This window comes from Lactuca virosa, chromosome 3 (assembly GCF_052849685.1).
Source record: "Lactuca virosa cultivar CGN04683 chromosome 3, Lactuca_virosa_CGN04683_v6, whole genome shotgun sequence".
Taxonomy (NCBI): Eukaryota; Viridiplantae; Streptophyta; class Magnoliopsida; order Asterales; family Asteraceae; genus Lactuca; species Lactuca virosa.
In genome coordinates, this window is record NC_136428.1 from 204,767,650 (window position 1) to 204,780,605 (window position 12,956).

Genomic DNA, 12,956 nt, shown 5'->3' on the forward strand with positions numbered 1-12,956 from the left:
AGAAACCAAATTCCTTGACCTTCTCGTCAAAGCAAAGATTCCATCAGCGAGATGCTTGTTTCAATCCATAGATTGATTTATAAAGATTACAAACTCTATTTGGATACTTTACATAAACAAAACCCTATGGGTGATTCATGTAAACATCCTCATCCAACTTCCGATTAAGGAAGACGGTTTTGACATCCATCTGCCAAATTTGATAGTCATGAAATGCAGCTATGGCGAGCATTATCCTAATAGAGTTTATCTTAGCCACTGGTGAAAAGGTCTCATCATAGTCAACCCCTGGGGTTTGAGTAAAGCCCTTCGCAAGCAGTCGAGCCTTGAAAGTGTGTTCCTTTCCATCCATGTTGGTCTTCTTTTTGAAGATCCATTTGCACCCAACTGTCTTTCGACGTGGTACATTATCAACCAAATGCCAAACTTGGTTGTCATACATGGATTTGATCTCGCTGTCCATTACCTCTTTCCATTGGGCTGCCTCAGGGCCTGCCATTGCTTCCTTGTAGTTAGTCGGTTCATCCAAATTTACCAGTGTACTATCATAGATAAATGTATCATCATCTGTAGTAATATGGAAACCACAGAACTCGGGAAACATTCTAACTCTACTGGAATGCTTAAGAGGTAATGAATCCTCAACTTGTTCAACTGGAATCTCTTTCTCTGTTTGAACCCTAACGTCTTTAGAGGTTCCTTCATCATTTGATTCTTGAATCTCTTCGATCAATGGTACTGCCACTTTCCTCTTTGTATATGAGCTCTCTCGCGAAAGACTCCTCTTCGTGCTACAAAGACCACGTTCTCACTAGGTCGGTAGAACAAATATCCAAAGGACTTCTGTGAGTGGCCGATGAAAATACATCTCTCACTTCGAGGTTCAATCTTGTCATGAGTCTCTCGTCTAATGAAAGCTTCACAACCCCAAACCTTGACATGTGCTAACGAGGGAACCTTCCATGTCCACATATCGTAAGGTGTTTTGGCAACCTTATTAGTTGGTACAAGATTAAGAATGTGGGCGGCAGTCTCTAAGGCATACCCCCATAACAGAATTAGAAGAGAAGCTCGACTCATCATGGAACGAACCATGTCTAACACGGTTCGATTGCGCCTCTCAGTCATACCATTAAGTTGTGGTGTTCTAGATGGTGTCAATTGTGAAACTACTCCACATTCCTTGAGGTAGTCGTGGAACTCGATACTAAGATAATCTCCACCTCTATCTGATCGGAGCATCTTTATCTTCCTACCTAATTGATTCTCGACTTCTTGCTTAAATTCTTTGAACTTTTCAAAGGTTTATGACTTATGCTTGATTAAGTAGACATAGCCATATCGGTATAATCATCAGTAAAAGTCACATAGAATATATTAGCATCCCTTGTGGATGATCTGAAGGGCCCACACACATCTGTGTGTATGAGATCCAACAAACCTTCACCTATTTCACAAGATCCAGTGACAGGTGATTTTATCATCTTACCCTGTCCAAGACGACAATGCCACAAGCATGCTTTGTCTATACCTTTAGACGAATCAATTTGAAATACACTATTGCCTAAATTGTCTACAGACATAGTAATTTCATACACACCATCACAAGGTAAAGCTTCAAAATAAAAAAACACCATTTTTATAAGAAGAAATAAAACCATTCTCATCATTAAAAGAATATCTAAAACTTTGTCTGAACATTGCATGAAAAGAAATAATGTTTCGTGTCATTTCTGACGAGTACCAAAAATTTATCAAATCTAAATCAACACCATTACTAAGCACTAGACTATAAACTCCAATCTTGGTAACAGGTGAAGATCGCTTATTCCCCTTAATCAAATTTATTCTATCGTGCTCCACCTCATCACTTCTTCTTAGCCCCTACAAATCAGAACATATGTGAAATCCACATCATGTATTAGATGAGATATTTTATATACCTATAGAAGTAGGCTTTACCTTGCCATCTTTAATATCTTGCATATACTTTGGGCAGCTTCGTTTCCAATGCCCTTTGTCATTGCAGTAAAATCAAGTGACCGCTTTGGGATCAGAGACAGGAGGAGCATCTGAACTGGATTTACCTTTGGGTCTATTGCTTGACGACCGAGCTTGAGACTTTCCCTTTCCAGTTTTGCTTTGAAGGACCTTTCCTATTCTTCCCCTTCCCTTGACCAATGGCCAGAACGGGAGCACTAGTAGGAGTGGAGGAAATACTCTTTCCCTTCATCCTTGCTTCAGTTGTTCGCAGGAGGTTGTGCAATTGAGCCAGGGTAGTCTCATTGTTGTTCAGATGATAGGTCAAGATAAACTGATCATATCAACTTGGTAAGGAGTTCAAGACTATGTCAATATCCAACTCCTCATCAATATGCACATTAAGCCTAACAAAGCGATCCACATATCGTTGCATCCTTTGCACGTGGCTGCTAACAGATTCCCCTCTTTCATTTGTCTTGCTATGAGGGAATGTACCACCTCGTACTTTTCTTGACGAGCTCGCTTATGGTGGTTTTCCATAAGGTCCTTGTTCATCTCGTACGGCAAGTAATCCTCATAGAATCTTTGCAACTCAGGACTCATGGTGGCTACCATGATGCAAGCAACTTTTGTTGCATCATTGTAGTGCTTCTTGTAAGTGGGTAATTCTTCAGGAGTGGCCTTCTCTTTGTCAATCTTATTTACTTCTTTCTCAAGGACATACTCCTTGTCCTCAAAACGAAGGGCCATCTTAATGTTGCGCATCCAGTAGTTATAGTTGGTGTCACACAATGCCACCTTTAAGCAGTTGTTCAACAATGAAAAGTTATGGGAGGAGGAGGAGGAACCAGAAGCATTATTTGAAGTAGACATCTGTAAAAAGAAGGTAGTTTTAGTGAGATAAGAATAATCCTTAATATAACAACCCAAAAATGAAATATTAAGGCTAGGATCCAACTATATAATTCACAACTTAGAAAAGGGATGTCATAATCTGTCACACCCCCAAACCAGAATGGCGGAAACATTCGAGGGCGGATGACTTCACGTAGTATCATAACAGTTGAATATTTGTAAAGAAAGTAAACACAACCATCATAAATATAATTCAAAAGTTACATTGTTGCATGTAATACATGTTTCAAAAGAATATTACAAATATGATGATTTAAAATTTTTTAATAACTGACGCCTTAGCGTTCCTTCTCCAAAAGCTGATGTTTTACCTGTATTACTGATTCCCTGAGAAATACAAGTAGTTTTGAAAAAATGTCAACAATTAAGTTGGTGAGTTCATAAGCGTTTTTGTATAAGAATAGTATCCTTTGTAAATAACTGAGTTTGTTCCTAGAAAATCCAATATTTTCCATATATGTGTGATAGTTTGAAAAAGTTCCAAAGACTGGAATGCATAAGTATCTTCCGTACTAAAAATGGTGTAAGTGGATTTATACATATGTAATGTAATTACTGAATGCATTTAATAGTCTCGTAAATCAAGGATATTTTGATACTCCATGTGAGTTTTATAACCATGCTATTGACGAGACTGCCTGTAACAACGTTCTTCAGGCGTTGCAATGTTATGACGTATGTCACCCCAGACCTGCCGGTCTAACTGTAGCTAACAGTTTAGGTGCGGGATTGTCAATCCCGTATAGATCTATACTAGTATCACGCTCTCCCTACAAGAGATTATGGTTTATAATACAGGACTTGAGATGCGTACTTGAGAGTACGGTGAAGCCGGATGTCTCACAAAAACTTAGTATCAAAAGATTTAGGGAATGAAAAGACCACATTTCTTGTAAATGAAAGTATTTCATTTTTATAATGTTTATGTAAAGGTGTCATGAATAACTTGTAAACTATACCCATTATAGTTTTTCAAAAGTGTTTTCCGTTTCGTGATAAAACTCGGTGTAATACCAACTTTGCATGTAAAGTGTAACGTTGGTGGTAATGTTGTTTAACATTTATAAACAAGATGTAGGTAAAGTATTTGAAATCATATGTAACGATGTGTATTTTTAACATAAGTTTTTCTCGTGTTTCGTTTGTATTCCCCCCCTAAAACATGAAAAAGACGTGAAAATGTAGGGGTATGAACTCACCTGGAAAGTGTGGTGATTTGAAGAAAACGAGATTTTCTCGGGCAGCATTTCGACCGCAAAGTGGTGAATTTTTCGGGAATCTCGGAGCTTCGGACCTTCGTCGGGGCTTGGATATGGAACCGGGGCGTCGGGGTAGTCTCGGGATGATAGAAGTTTTAAAATAGGGAGAGAGATTTGTGAATGAGCAAGTAAAAGTCGGAGGTCTCGCATGCTATTTATAGGAGGGCTGCCAGGCTTCGTACGTTGGGCGTACTCCGAAGTACGCGGGGCGTACCTCGTCTGCAGCTCGTACGCTGGGCGTACCCTCGTACGCGGGGCGTACGTCAGCGATGATGTCATCGGTTGCCGGTCTTAGAATGGGACAGGGGTAGAGGGTATAGGGGCGACGTGGTCGATCCAAGGCCCTTCGTTTGCGTACGCTGGCCGTACCCTCGTACGCGGGGCGTACTCCTTCGGATAAGCCTCGAAGTGTGTGCCCAAATCTTTGAAAATCTATAAATTTCACACACGAGCTCCGTTTTTGACGTTCTTTATATCCACGCGTAGGTGAAATTATACTCTACAACTTTCATTTAGACTTCGTCGGCTAATTTTGACTTAAATTTTTAATATTATATTTTTAATAGGCCGGGACAGGATAAATCCGTTAAAAATTCATAACTTCTTCATCCGATGGCCGTTTTCGCCTGTCTTTTTACCGTTGTACTACTGTTGTCGAGATCTTCAATTCTCGTTTAGGTTGCGTCGGCTAAAAATCGTTCGATCTCTATTCCAAGTTTTTAGCTGTCTACTGCTATATCCGAAATTTAGAAAAATCATAACTTCTTCATACGAAGTCAGATTTGGACGTTCTTTTTATGTACGCTCACGGTTTAACATAATCTACGACTTTCGTTTAGATACCTAAGGCTAAAAAGTATTTTATTGAACTTTCACTTTTTACGCTTAATAGTGTTTTACCGGTTGTGTCGCGGATTTTCGATTGGTCATAACTTCTTCGTTATAACTCGGATTTGAGTGTTCTTTATATTTCTGAAAACCTTGACACAATATCTAACATTTTATGTATCCCAATTGAGACTTTAGAACACTTCATTTTTTATGCTATTTTTATTGATTCCAAAAATAGATTATAATATTTGACTTTTTGAATAATGCATTGACTTGGAATATCGGGTTGTTACATAATCTAATTGTAATTTTATAAAGGTAGGTAAATGATGATTTACCAATTCCACCAATAGAAAACAAAAATTTGAAAGAAATTATGTTAAGCGAAATTCGTAGATCTTTTGAGATTCACTGAAAATATTCAATGGCATGTTTAATATCAGATTATGTTCTTCTATTTGTGACTGTGATATCGAGGATCACAAACGAGATGTGAATAGCCATGCAAATGAGGTTGGCACTTTCGATGTCTTTTATAATCTCATTTTAATGTGTTGGTTAACCACATGCGCTCCAATAATCAATGATAATTTTCGAGATGCCCATTATTACTCTTTATAGTCACTATTAGTGTGCCGGTTAACCACACGCACTCCACTGACTATTATAAAGTATAATGTGCAATTTCTTGAGTTTGCATTCAAATTCACATTTTTCTAAAGTAATTAAGATTGAGAATTTTTTTTAAGGTTTAGTTACTTTTAATAGCATTATACTTATTAATAAAAATTAATTGACCTATCAAACCCATCCGGCTAACGACCCTCTACTAATCAAGGAAGCGGTGGGTGAGAGTGGACACCCATTCAACTACCATTTTATAGGCAGTTTCCTTATACCCCCTTATAGACTAGCTTTGTAAATGAGACGTACTAGCGGTTCGACTGACTTTGTCTTATACATATAGTAATAATTAAACTTTTAATTTTACATATAGTAAAATGTGTATTTTAAAACTTTTCAAAATACTAGGTTTATAATTAAATTTCAAAAACTAAATAATTAATTTAAATTAAAAAAATAAACCAAATGATTAAATAATTATCTATTAATTAACATTTAATTAATTATTTAAATCAAATAAGGATTATCCAATTAAAGTAATCAATTAATTTAATCCTAATCCTTACCCTCTAATTTTCGAAAAAATTGGTATATGATTTATCCAATTTCTTAATTATCCCTTTTAATCAAATAAACTAACAATTATCAAAAAAAAAAATTAGGAAACCCTGACCACATATGCAATTTTCGAAACTTGGGGACGAGGGTTAGGGTTTCAAAACCCTAACCCTAATTTCGAAACATAGGGGGCAAGAAACCCTAATCCAATTTCAAAATTTGAGGCCTTTTAGGGTTTAATTTTCATAAACCCTAATTTGATCAAATTCAACAATTATAGCAAATTCAATTGAAAACAACCCAAATGCTCTGATACCAATGATGGGTATTAAGCATAACAAAACAAAACTCAAAACTCTGAAGTGTGCATGCAACCTAAAACAAGATCTATGTTTTCACTATTGAACCTATAACTAAGAACATCAAAATAATAACCCTAGCAACCCTAGGTAATTTTCGAAATTACTAAAGAAAAGGGTTTGTGGTTACATAGCTTTTAGTTGTTATAGTAAACAACTAAAATTCCTCTTGTTGGTCTTTTGGAAGCAAGCGCCACAAGCGTCGTGTCTCTAATGGTTCACACCCAACACAAGCAAGAAGGATATTATGGAGAGAGGAGGGGGGAGGAAATAATTTCGACCTCGTTGTCTAAAAGTATGAGTGTCCGAAATTTCTAGGGGTTAGGTTCCTTATATAGTACAACTTGAAACCTTAGATTAGCCCAATACCAATATAATAATATTATCTTGAATTAGTAATTATGTAGCTTCCTACTTATCCTACAAGGATAAGTCTGCAACCCTAAAGGCCTCCTAAAAACCGTACAAGCCTCTTGGAAGGATCTAGAGTGCCTCTTGTTCAACTATTGAGCAATTACACTTTAACCCATGTACTTTTAATTAATTATATTAATCCTAAAAGTAATTCCAATTAATTTCTGATTAATTATTAATTAAATATTACTATTTCTAATTAATATATTATTTTCATAATATATTAATAAATTATTTATTTCAATTTATTAATCAAATAATAAATCAACATCTCTCTCCAAAAATCATCTTGTCCAATTGCTAGGTTTGAGGGCAACCCAAAAGAATTGTGCCACTATCAATTCAAGTTTATACCAATTATAGTTATGGGCTTAGACACCTAATCCAACAATAGGATGTTTCCATATAATCGTAATCTGTAGATCTGCCTTCTAGTCGGTTAACTGGTTATATGATTATCTGTTGTTGGATATATGTTATTTATTATGTGCATGTCGACATGGTATGGTAGGGTTGAGACTGTACTGCCTTGTGTTGTAAGTCAACAAACCGGGACATTCCAACCGCAAGGTTGTGGGCCGGGGCATTCCAACTCGAAAGTTATGGGTCGGGAGTAATCCAACCAGGAGGATGTGGACCCGTTATGTTTTGGGCATTCCAACCGTAAGGTTGTGGGTCAGGGCATTCCAACCGTTAGGTTGTGGGCCAGGGGTAATCCAACCAGGAGGTTGTGGACTCGTTATCTATTTGATTATATGTTTGTATGGTGGTACTTTGGGGGAACTCACTAAGTTTTGGCTTATAGTTTTAGTTTATGGTTCCAGGTACTTCCGGTGATCGTGAGAAGGTGAAGGCGTGATCGTGCACAACTTCTTGTCACTGGATCTTGGGGAAAACGTTGATTTGAAATAATACATGTGAAACAATGACTATTTTGTAAACAATGATAATGAATAGTTGATTTTTTTGAAAATTTCAAATTATTGTGATTTTTTAGTGTGGCAGTATACCAACATTCGATGAACTCTAATTCGGTACTATAATGCACTTCTTCCATTTTGACGGTGCATCCAGCAATACAAAAGAGGCAAGCCAGGGGTAATCCAACCAGGAGGTTGTGGACTCGTTATCTATTTGATTATATGTTTGTATGGTGGTACTTTGGGAGAACTCACTAAGTTTTGGCTTATAGTTTAGTTTATGGTTCCAGGTACTTCCGAGGATCGTGAGAAGGTGAAGGCGTGATCGTGCACAGCTTCTTGTCACTGGATCTTGGGGAAAACGTTGATTTGAAATAATACATTTGAAACAATGACTATTTTGTAAACAATGATAATGAATAGTTGATTTTTTTGAAAATTTCAAATTATTGTGATTTTTTAGTGTGGCAGTATACCAACATTCGATGAACTCTAATTCGGTACTATAATGCACTTCTTCCATTTTGACGGTGCATCCAGCAGTACAAAAGAGGCAAGCCTCGAAAACAGCCATCATCTCCGAACATAGCTCTCTCCCTTATAAGACTACAATCCCCCCCCCCCCAAACCCACCCCCACCCACCCCTAGATGATCTTCGTAACTCTAGAACTTTTATTCTCCCATATGATCCCCTCGAATACATAACTTCCCAAAGCTATGGCGGATGGTTTGCTGTGACTGATATCAGATTTGATGGAGTTCAACTTTAAAAATTCTCCCTGGTCCGTTGCTACATATTTTCGTAATATCAATGTTCATATATCACCTATAATGACAAATGTATATCTAATACGAACAAAAATCAAAAACATATATTTAGCTATATAAAAAATACATTACCCTTACCTTACCCTACCTCCACCTACTTTCCTTTGAAGATTCTTGAAACGTTGCTCGTCAAGTCTACATTTGTAATTTTGTATCCACATCTCCAATAAAGGGTCCCTTCAATATTTTGTCTGCCACTATATCCAAAATAATGCACCCTATTTCTTCGGGATCAAAATCAAACAACGATGTTTTTTAAAAGAAATAAGTTACTTAACTATAAAAATACATTATTTCAAATAAGAATTCACTTTAATTCAAACATATAAGTATTTGGCTGTTAACAAAAACCTATATATACCTATCGTATTTATAGTTAAAGAATCAAAGTAATTTATTTATATTCTAAAATAATCATCTTATAAACTTACTTTTTATTTCATATATTCAAACATGATACAAAATTTACATTCAAAATATATGTATATATATCAAGATTTTCAAGAAATAGAATGCCTTCTGTCTTTACTTAGCTTATTCGTGCTTTTAGTAACAGAAGGTGAAACACCATGATCAGCCCTCAAAAACGGAGTAAATTTCACAAGCCTTTTTGATATGGTGTTCATGAATGATCTTCGAATCAATGGTGATTTATCACAATGTGATATTTTCATCTCTTTTAATTTCATTTTCACTTTCAAAAGCTCGAATTTAAGATCTTGGTTTTCTTTTTCTAAACTTGAAAGATCATCTGGTAATGGGTTTAGAACTCCAGATCCAGCATCATCTACCTTATCTTTTAATTGTTGTTGTTCATGGTAAAGAACTTGAACTACCGTTTCAGCAGAAAGTCGGTCATTTCGGGCAGCATGGGCAAGCGTTTCTTGGGTTAGCTTTTGAAAGTTTATCAAATTGCAAAGCTTCTTTCTTTCAGTGTCACCTAAAAGCGGGTGAGCCTGCAAGATTCAAATCAAATATAAATTACTATTAGCCCACGACTTAAAGGGTTTGTTTGGTTGAATGAGATGAAATTATAAACAAATGGAATGATGAAGGTAATGAACCGAGTCATTACATTCCGTAATCATGTTTTGTTTGTCTAAAAAAATATACTGATTTTAATAACACAATTTTATACTACGTATTATATGTAAATAAAACGAATAGTTTTAAGTTTTGACAATTATATATATATATATATATATATATATATATATATAAAGAATTTATTATTTACAGAACAAAAAATAATTAAATATAATAAAATCTCATTAAAATGCATATAAAATTATAATAAAAAAAAGTTATAGTTATTTTCAGAAAATAAAATTATAATTTAATTAAAAATGATAAAATTCCTAAGGTAAATGACACAAATACCCTACAAAGTTTCTAAGGTAAATCGACCAACCCTAGAAACTTTGTAGGACATTTGTGTCATTTCCCCAAATCCTAAAATAGATTGTCGGTAAAAAGTTTATAAAAAAAAAGGGCTATATTATACTTTTTCGCCCCTCTCTGAACAATGAAAATTAACAAAGTGGAAGAAAAAAAAAATCTTGAGGACTGGTCCATTTCTATTCCATCATCCAGTATTTTTTTTTTTTTTCATTACAATGGAATGCACCATTCAATTCCTTCTCCCATTTTGTCATAAAGTGACTCATAATCCTCACTTTATATCCATGTAATTCTTGATCACAATCACTAATCTTTATTCCATATGGAAAATTTAGTGAAAAGAAAATGTACCTTCAAGTAGATGTCAATAGCTCTATAGATTCCATCCTCTATTCCCCATTCTTGCTTCGGTAAACATTCAACAAGATTTACAAATTTTGACACCGAAAAGTTACAATCCGAAGCAATTTCAGCAAAATAACTCTCCATGAGCTTCCTAATCTTCTGAATATCATCACAAGTACCCTCAACATCATTATAATTCATCAAGATTCGTTGAACAGTGTCAACATCAAACAACGTGTCACCATCAAACCGAAAAGAAGGAATCAATATGTCATCCAATACAGCTTGTTCAAGTTGTAACCCTATTCTTTTCTCCAAATCAAGCCTACATGCCATTGTTGTTTCAAGGTGTATTGAAGATCGAAGTAGCATTGAAAGAAAATTGACTGAAACGGCATTTTTTTCTCTTGGTAAGAGACTAACTATTGTTTCCAAAACTACCCTTTTCTCGTTTTCTTGATTTGGGTCACTTTTGTTCTTGCCGATTGGTAATATCTCCTGCATGATTGATAGAAGATATGAAGAGATCATTTGGAATGAATTCAAATGTTGCATTGTTTTTTGGTGCTTAAACACTTCACTAACTTAATTTTATGGGTTAATTACAAAAATGACCAAAATAGGAAGTGAATAATAACCAAATGACCACATTTTTTCACATATTACACAAAATAACCACCCCATTTCGCAAAATGCATTTTGAAATTTACAAAATGGCTTTCTGAATGATCATATTTAGCAAAATGATGATATATGTCATTTTGCATTAAAATAAAAGATATAAAGAAATTTCGCAAATCGAATAATCTATTTTCCGAAATGGGTGGCTATTGTGTGTTATAACCAACAAGGTGATCATTTTTTTTGTTATTCTAACCGAAATTAGTTGTGCACTATGTATTTCACTTTGTGTTTCATAAAAATATGTGGGAAATAAGAATATATAACAAATCTTACCAAATCTTGGAGACACTTTTGGGCATAAAGTGTTAGAATCGGACCAAATGCACACTTATTGAAACCCCTTGAAATCATTGCAAGGAGAACCCTTTGAAAGGTATGAATTTTTAGAACAATCAAATCTTCAGCCCACCAATCAACAACTTTTAGATGACAAAATGAAGAAGATGAAGAATCCAATCCATCACTACTACATCCTCCACTTGCTGACATAGAGAACTCGCATTCTTTCATGACTATGAACGCGATACTGTCTACACAACGAGTGACAAGTTTAACATTTTCAGAAATTGGCAAGAGGGTTTCTGATGATTGTAAAATGGAAACAGCAGAAGTCAATGATTTAAGTCCCACTTCGTTTATATATGCCTCGGTTCTTGCTATTAAGTTTCCAATTGCATAGTTTTCTGTCATTTCAAGAAACTCAGCCACACATCTTGCCATTGCAATGTTTTCAATTGTTAATTCGAAGTTTATTCCATAACAAAACTTTGCTGCGAGTTCGAATCCTTGGGGCCCACCTGGGATATCATTGATTTCGATTATGTGATTGTGATCACTCTCTTTAAAGTTTGACATAAGTTTCCTCATGTAACCAGATTTTGACATTAATGGAAACTGCATTGTTCAATAGAAAAAAAAAAGATTAGAACTTTACTTTCAATCTTTAATCATCAAATAATTTCAAAATGACATGGACTTTACCTTGTGTAATGAAAAAGAAACGCCTCTTACGTTGATTGTAACATCACTAGGGATGTCCTGGGAGGAAATCCTGCAAAAGTTTATTAAAAAGATGAATGTCTTGAAACATCTTTTCTGGAACTTTAACTCATTAAGTACACAATGAAAATGAAAAATCGTAAAGGAGAGAATGAAAGCAAACCATTCAGTAGTTCTCTTCATGGCATTACTCATGAGCTCTTTTTTCTTAGCATGCATCATGTCAGGGGGTGTGGGCATTGGAGCTCCGTTTTCTTGAACATCCACCGTGCATGACAATGATTGAACATTCTTGATTTAATTAAACATGATCCACACTGCAATATATAGAAAAATAAATTAAGTGATCCACAGAAAAATGAAATTTTTTTACCATGGCCCTACAATTATATTCTTGATACACAAGCAGTCAGGAAATACCGAAAATGGGTATAGGAATTTAGCTCGAAAGGATCAAGACATGGGGATAAAACAGTCTTTCCGTAGATATAGAGGGGACTCTAGAGTGAATTAGAAGGTAATTAATCTGAGGGAAAAGACAGTCGTTTTGTCAATGTGTGGTGATGGGGTGCAAATGGGTCGATAATAATTGGCCAAAGATTGGATGCTTTCCTCTACTGGTAATTGTAACATTTCATTGAATACGTTGTTAGGCTGTGAGTTTTTTCCAAATTGAGATGAACAACTCACTGCGACACTGCTGAACAGTTGTAATTAAATCCAATCCTTACAAGTTACAAACATCCGTACAAATTACGTAGCCAAGACTCATCTTCTCAAAGATAATATTGTTAAAATTTATGATTGAATAGTAGTATTAATTTAACCAAATGAT

General features: G+C 35.3%; 1 pseudogene across 1 annotated transcript; it reads right to left on the reverse strand.

Moving 5' to 3' along the window:
• Nucleotides 1–9,103: 9,103 nt before the first annotated feature.
• Nucleotides 9,104–12,413, reverse strand: LOC145166917 (BTB/POZ domain-containing protein SR1IP1-like; annotated as a pseudogene). The gene is made up of 5 exons (XR_013740796.1): nucleotides 12,285–12,413; nucleotides 12,104–12,173; nucleotides 11,396–12,016; nucleotides 10,445–10,936; nucleotides 9,104–9,648 (listed from the first exon to the last, which is right to left on the reverse strand). The product of XR_013740796.1 is annotated as a BTB/POZ domain-containing protein SR1IP1-like (transcript).
• Nucleotides 12,414–12,956: the final 543 nt, after the last annotated feature.